Source organism: Gadus chalcogrammus, chromosome 10 (assembly GCF_026213295.1).
Source record: "Gadus chalcogrammus isolate NIFS_2021 chromosome 10, NIFS_Gcha_1.0, whole genome shotgun sequence".
Taxonomy (NCBI): Eukaryota; Metazoa; Chordata; class Actinopteri; order Gadiformes; family Gadidae; genus Gadus; species Gadus chalcogrammus.
Window position 1 is genome coordinate 6228093 of NC_079421.1, and position 7071 is coordinate 6235163.

At 40.9% G+C, this 7071-nt stretch overlaps 1 long non-coding RNA gene across 6 annotated transcripts; it reads left to right on the forward strand.

Annotated features, from left to right (window-relative positions):
* The first annotated feature begins 675 nt into the window (after positions 1 to 675).
* On the forward strand, positions 676 to 6046 carry LOC130390647 (uncharacterized). Of its 6 annotated transcripts, none has more exons than XR_008896793.1 (10): positions 676 to 871; positions 1419 to 1488; positions 1567 to 1630; positions 2033 to 2116; positions 2354 to 2560; positions 3020 to 3144; positions 3367 to 4242; positions 4697 to 5000; positions 5155 to 5225; positions 5397 to 6046. It is a non-coding gene; the product is annotated as an uncharacterized LOC130390647 (long non-coding RNA). The 6 variants fall into 6 exon arrangements; XR_008896790.1 differs by lacking the exon at positions 1419 to 1488 and having other exon boundaries at positions 677 to 871; positions 3367 to 3525; positions 3680 to 4242; positions 5397 to 6045; XR_008896794.1 differs by lacking the exon at positions 1567 to 1630 and having other exon boundaries at positions 677 to 871.
* The last annotated feature ends 1025 nt before the right edge of the window (positions 6047 to 7071 follow it).

A 7071-nucleotide genomic window follows, 5' to 3' on the forward strand; every position in this document is an offset into this window, starting at 1 on the left:
CAATATGATCTTTCATTACATTTAGGTATATAATATCGTTTCGAGTTGTTTTCATCACTTGCGTTTATTTAAGATTATAAAATAATTCTAGTGAAAGATTAAGTTACACCCGAGAGATACCATTTTAAGGATAAGAAACCTAATACATTTTTCACCAATGAAAATAATTTATTTTTGATGAATAAAGTGAATTAAATCATCGTAGTGTTTTGTTATCGGATATAGGCAGAAAATCACCAGACAAATCATGTTTGCAACGGGTTCACGAAGCAAGACTAAGACAAAGATCTCCATCACATGCGTCTCAGTTGGCTGGGCCCATTGGAGTTCTGGACATGTTGAAACGTTTGAGTTCAGGTGACCAAAGATGGAATTCTCAAGAGATTCATGTGTGTGCTGTAGGGCGGGAACTTATCAACCAATGCACACCGGGACTTATGTTGAATTGGAGTATGGGAGGGTATGACTGCAAAATTCGAGCAATCAAATTCTCTTCCTCTGATTAGACATCCCTTTGAATTCTAGAATTTAAAATGTGAGGATGGTGACATTTTTTGGTTACCTGCTTAAGTATCCCTTTTAATTAATATATATAATTATAATAGATCTGTAAATCCAGCTCCTGACCGTTTTGATGACATTAAGTTAAAAGTGTCTTCCATACAACGGGTATAATGGGTACCCGAAGCGAAAGTGTTTTTCGTATGCGGAATCCGGGAAAATCATGAATATTAATGAGGGCATAGACGGAGATTATCCAATCACGTTGGTTAAATCCCTGATCCAATCTGAAAAGGCCAAAATCGGTCACATGACTGCACCGTCGGCGCGATCCATTAAAGAAGGGTGCGATCGACTGATCGCATATAAGGTAACTTAAATTGTAGAGTATAACGTTAGTCCAACGCATTTCTCTGATTCTTTATGTCGACAGACTTAAGGTGTTTGTCTTGGAGCTGCTTAAGGCCTGTTCAGCTCATGTATTTACGAAGTATTATTGACAGCCCCTCTCCTTACAACCGTGGAACTAGCCTAGATATCTTAAATGTGTAGGCTAGGAATATGGAGCTATTCCTGTCTGCTAAATGGAATAAACGCCTCAAATGTGAAAACCAGGCTCAGCCCATCCGTTCTTGTCTAACATTTGCCGTTTTTTATAAAGACACACACACACACACACACACACACACACACACACACACACACACACACACACACACACACACACACACACACACACACACACACACACACACGTGAAAAGGTCAAGTGTGTGAGATGTGAGACTTATTGTCTTAAGCTAACATCTGCCTAAATTCCAATTTGACCGTCAACACATATATATATATATATATATATATATATATATATATATATATATATATATTATATTTAAGTGTTTTCCCCCCACTCTACAGTTGATACAAACTGCAAGGTGTGTCAGATAGACTCTGAGGTGATCTTCACGGCACCAGAAACGCAGAAACGGTTAGAAGCATGGTCAGCTTACACAGAATGAATGAATTGAAATGTCAATGACAGTTTCCCCCCCCCAAACCACAATAGATTCGGACGGAAAGGTTTGTCAGACAGACCCCTAGCTGAGGTGATCTTCACAACACCATAAATGGTTAGTAACTATGAAGACAGGAGCAACCCCTTACCCTCAAATGACTGGCAATTCCTAAGCCACCTCACTAATTCCTAAGTCCCTACACTCCTGCTCCCCTCACATCATATAGCCTAAGAATAAGCCTGTATAAGAATAAAGTGAGAGTATAATTTAAACCTTTTGAATATAATAAACCTTTAAAGGTAGATATGATAAAGGTTAAGGGAGACTGGTAAGTGCAATACCTTATTGAATATCATAGAAACAAGGAACAATGTTCCTTGATCAAGTTGGCAAACCGTTGTTTCTTGGATATTCAATGAATGATTGCGTTTACCAGTGTGGACAGTGTGTGGGACCTCTTTTTCCTTTACCTGCAACCTTGTACATGTATTATTGTAATGCATTTTCTTTCCACAGAGGACAGCTGTGACACAGAGGACATAGCAGATGTGTGATCACGCAATTGTCCAGGACAACCTGTCCAATTATCCAGTGCTGAAGGTCAGATATTTCAGAATATACAGAAATTACCCATTAAGAACCGATGCGGCATTTGTGTGGACTTTGAACTGGATGCTCTAGTCTAGTTTGTAGAATTTGTTTCAGTTCATTTTAGTTGTAAATGTATTTGTAGGACTTAGACTGTATCAAGTCGTAGTAGACTAAGTATTTATCAAGCAAGTACTTTTTTAATTGGTCGGCTAGTGTGATTTAACACTATAATATATATTTTGACAGAACCTTTTGCCAGAGGACTACAGCCATCACGTGTGCTCCTTTGAGTCACAGGCGGACCAAAACCATTTCAGGACTAACCTGAAGTTAAGGTTGACCCGGGAGGAGGAGGTGCAGAAGTGGCAGGAGGATTTCCAGGCGTCCTCAGGCTTAACGTGGCGAAAGTCAAAGACCTATCCAGATGCTGGTGATGGCTCTAACAAGTACAGGGTTAGTGCAAACACAGGCTACAGAGACATCCTACAGTTTGTTTTAGGCCCAATCCCATTTCTACCCCTTACGCCTTCCCATTACCCCTTCCCCTTACCCCTTCAAAACAAGGGGGAGGGGGAAGGGGAAGGGGTAAGGGGTAGAAATGGGATTGGGCCTTAATAACACAGATATCCAGACCAGTTATCTCATGTTCAGGTGTCATGCGTTTGTGTCTTTTGGTGTAAGCGTCTATCTGGTGTATGTGTGTCCGTTACGATAGTGTACAGTGTTTACAAAAAGAATGGCTTTTGCACATATGTGGTCTCACGGGTGCATAGGAGAAAAGCAGAGGTCACCATAGTAAAGACTCCTGCAGGGTGTCCCCTTCACCTTCAAACACTTGGACCTTAGACCATGTGAAGATGCCAGTGTGTGGGACTTATTCTTTCCAGCGTTGAACCTTTCCATTATCTACAGGTTGACTTGAGGTGCCACCACAACACCCGCACCAGTACTGCCAAGACTAGCAAAAACACCTCCTGCCCTGCATTTATGTACCTGATTCTGAAAAGACAGACGTATAGTAAAGGGCGGAAGTCAAGGTTAGTATCTCTGTGTCCTGATTTTATGGGCACATTCACAAGTACAGTTGTCAGCATCAGAATTGATTTCGCACTGGAAACAGCAGCCTTCCATTGATAACCATATGGCCACTCTAATGTTGCAGAAGGGTCTGGAGTTGGGGCTGTACATGATGGATGTGCATCAAGGGAGGTGGCAGACAGGTTATCTGTGCACTTAACATTATATCCTCTCCACTTTAGGTCTGAAGACCCCCACATCAAGGAGGGGTACTACTTCCATGTTGTTGTGAAAAACAGCCACAACCACTGTGTGCCCTTTGCGGCAGTCTCGGCTAAGAGAGATGTCTCAAAAGAGACCGAAGGAAAAACTGAAGAAACTCTTTGAAAGTGGAATCTCATGTGAGTTTTCGGAGCAGTCATCATTGTCATGTTTTTCCGTTTGTGTATTTGTGTTTGTATCTATTTTTGGTCAGTCTGTCTCTTGTTAGGTAACGGAGGCATCAAACAAAAGCAAATCTACGTCAACTAAACTAGACAATAAACCCTCCTTCAGGTGGAGGGGATGCCCAAACTGAGTTCTGTGAGGACTTTCCTCCAGATGACACATGAGTCAATATCACTATGAAGTGCCTTTGGTGTCCTCATCAGACTCACTCAGTCATCATGAAAATGTAGCAGAATAATGAAAGTCTGAGGTCTTATTATAAGTGGCCAAACATTTGCACACATATCAGTACAATGATAAGTCTCTTAAAATGTGTTTCCTTCATTTTATACATATTTTTTTCATTTGATGTACTTGATTTTGGCATGTCCCACACACTGCTCTGCTAACTACAATGTGTGTAATAAGTGGTTAAATGATACTAAATAAAAAAAGAATTTACATGGTTTTATTGTCCACGATAAGTTATTTGATAAAACAAGTCATTTTGATCATGTATATTCTATTTTCATAATCATATTGAACATTTTGCATGTGTCCCTGAGAATTGCTGTCCACCCTGTCATTATGGGGTAACTGCCCCTTAAAGAAACCCACTGATGTTTTCAATGACATCACTACAAGCATTTTGTCTTTCTTCAATGGAGGCTGAAGCAGTGGCTAGTTGCAGAGTAAGTATTTACACTTATGTTTCGTAATTTTCATCATATTATGTGTGTAGTTGGATGTTGTCAAGCTTAACATGTTCACTCTGTCATCGTGAAATATCAATTGATAGAAAAAATATATTTGTAAAAAAAATGCCAAAAAAGCCAAAAAAATCCACCCTGTCATTGTCCACCCTGTCAGCAAGCCTTCCATGACAGGGTGGACATGGTTCATGACAGGAAGGACATCCACTTATTGTGGACAGTTTAGGCCACATGCTGATAATGTTACACATATTACAACAGCTATTACACACATTTTATAGCAGTACATGCTATACATAGTAAGAATGGACAATATGGAGAAATAAAATTGGCGATATCTGTATCAGCAAGCCTAGTTTGATAAGGCAAGCCTAGTTTACCGGGACTGCCAATTAAAGTGTGTAAGGGAATATTTTGAATCGCCTTTTTCAAGGAATGAGATCGAAAGGAGCTGAGATAGCAAGGAGATATCGGGAACGTCGTGATGCTGACCCAGACAGAAAAAGAAAGTACCTTGAGAAAGAAAGGGACAAATGGAAAAAAGACAGAGAGACTGGAAAGAAGAAAGGTATCAATGAGCTCAGTGAGAGAGAAAAGAGGGCAAAAAGAAAGAAATGGAGAGCGGCAAAAAGTCAAGCCAGAGCCAGAAACAAGCCCAGTGCTTTGCCTCAGTCAGAGACACCACCCAGCTCCCCTGCTGAAACTCCTGAAAATCTACATGAGCCAGGGCCCTCCAGGTTAGATCATTGTTTGTTTAGCTGATGACTCATTAGAAAGTTTAGATTTATTTGAAGGCCATTATCAACTGTTTATGTCCCCATAAAATGACATATTGATAACTAACTTGCTAAAATCTTATAAAAAAATCCTTACAAATATTTGGTGTTTCAGGCAACGGCGTCAAGGGGAAAGCATTCAAAGGAGTGCGAAGAGAAAACTTTTAAATTCGGCGCACTATGCAGGTCTTTACTATTCTGGCATTACACTATAAACATGACATATGTTATTGCATGAGAAACATGAACCATTGTCCATGAGAAATGGTTATGCTTTGTTTGCACAAACCGGATTGAATAAATGTCCCAATATGTCATTTCCTGCTAATGAACTTAATATTCTACTTCAACCCCAAGGCACATCTGTACTTGAGGACGAGCTGGCACGTGTTTTCAAGTCACTCACACTCAAGCTGAGAGGTGACCCCGACTTCATAGACCCTCTGACATCATTCATCGCGTCCTATGACAAAATGACCACGGACAGTGCACTACGATCAGCCTTTTCAATATTTGGGAATAGCCCAATGGCCAAGACCACTGTATACCAAAGGCCGAAGGGGTTTCTCCAGACGACAGCAGTTGGGAGGAGGAAGGCGTGTCTGGGAGGTCCTTTCCACCAGGACGACCCTCAAAGGCTTGCAGGGAGGACCACCCCTATAAGAGGACGGGGAGGAGGCCAGCTGCTCCTCACGGCTTGGCTCACTGTGTGGAAGCCGATATGTCCCTAGGTGGAACACACTAATGCCATTGGTAGTCAGTATTTTCATAGACTAATTTTTTCTTCTTCTAAAATATGTTTTGTTCTGTGAATGTGCTACATGACTGAACTCCAACCACCGTACGTTAATAAAAAAATGCTATTTTTTTCTACCCTGGTACCCATGATTTTGATGCAGAAGTTGGACTGTGTAGGCATGTTCTATACATATCAATGGTGTAGGCTACTAGTTTGGCTGATCCGACATATTATCCAGTTTTGCAATGCTGTACGGGTTGATCTGATCCCCTTACCACAATTCAAATAGCCTAGGTGTAAGCCAAGTACATTAGAATAATTATTCAATATATAAATAATTTCTACATAATGGAAATATAGTTATGCAAGTAATTATTCAATCTATAAATTATTTCTTCATAATGGAATTATAGTAGGCCTAATTGCGTACTACGGTGAGGGTTTCAGTGCGCCCGAACAATTAATCCCGCGCCCCCTCCCTTCTACGTTCCATTTGGGAACATGTTTGGTTTCATTTCGCTTGTTTCGTATATTTTTATTATTAATCAAGGGCGCCACCAGAGGGTGCCCCTAACACATTTGCCGCCCTACGCGATCGCCTAGGTCGCCTATGCCGAGCGCCCTGCGTGAAGGCGAGGTTGACTTACATTTTTATCTAAGTAAACGCAGAGCGGCTGTAGATTAGAGCTGTGTTCGAAATCGTTCCCTATCATGGATGTTGTGCACTCGCCATTTTGTAGTAGTGTTCGAATTCTCAGTGGTTAATTTCATGCACTATATCAGTGCACTTAAAAGTCTACATACGATGTTCCCTACACGTCTACTCCCGTATACCACAATGCAATTCGGTCGTGTTTTTCCAAAGGAGAAGAAGAAGCTGAACATCTGCGAAAACGAACACATTTATGGAGTCTCCGGCTTTCGTTTAGAAATGTCAACAATTTATTTGGGATTTAACATAGAAAACGTAACATTCAAAATTATTAAAAATAAACCTTGATCAAGGAAATGTATCATTCAACATCAATACAACCTCCAGCTTACCTCGTGAGTGCCCGTTTGTTTACATGATGTGGGCGCATCTGTCTGCGTCACAGATACCCGGCGCATTTACTGACGCAAATGACGTTTCGAAATGTTCAGCGTAGTGTCCGAATTCTCGTTTGTTCGTTCCCTATATAGTGCACTATATCATGAACACTATATAGGGAATAGTGAGTGAGTGAATAGGGAGCGATTTCGAACACAGCTCATATATGAATGAAGGCATGAAGACGTAGCTCCGGCTGGCGT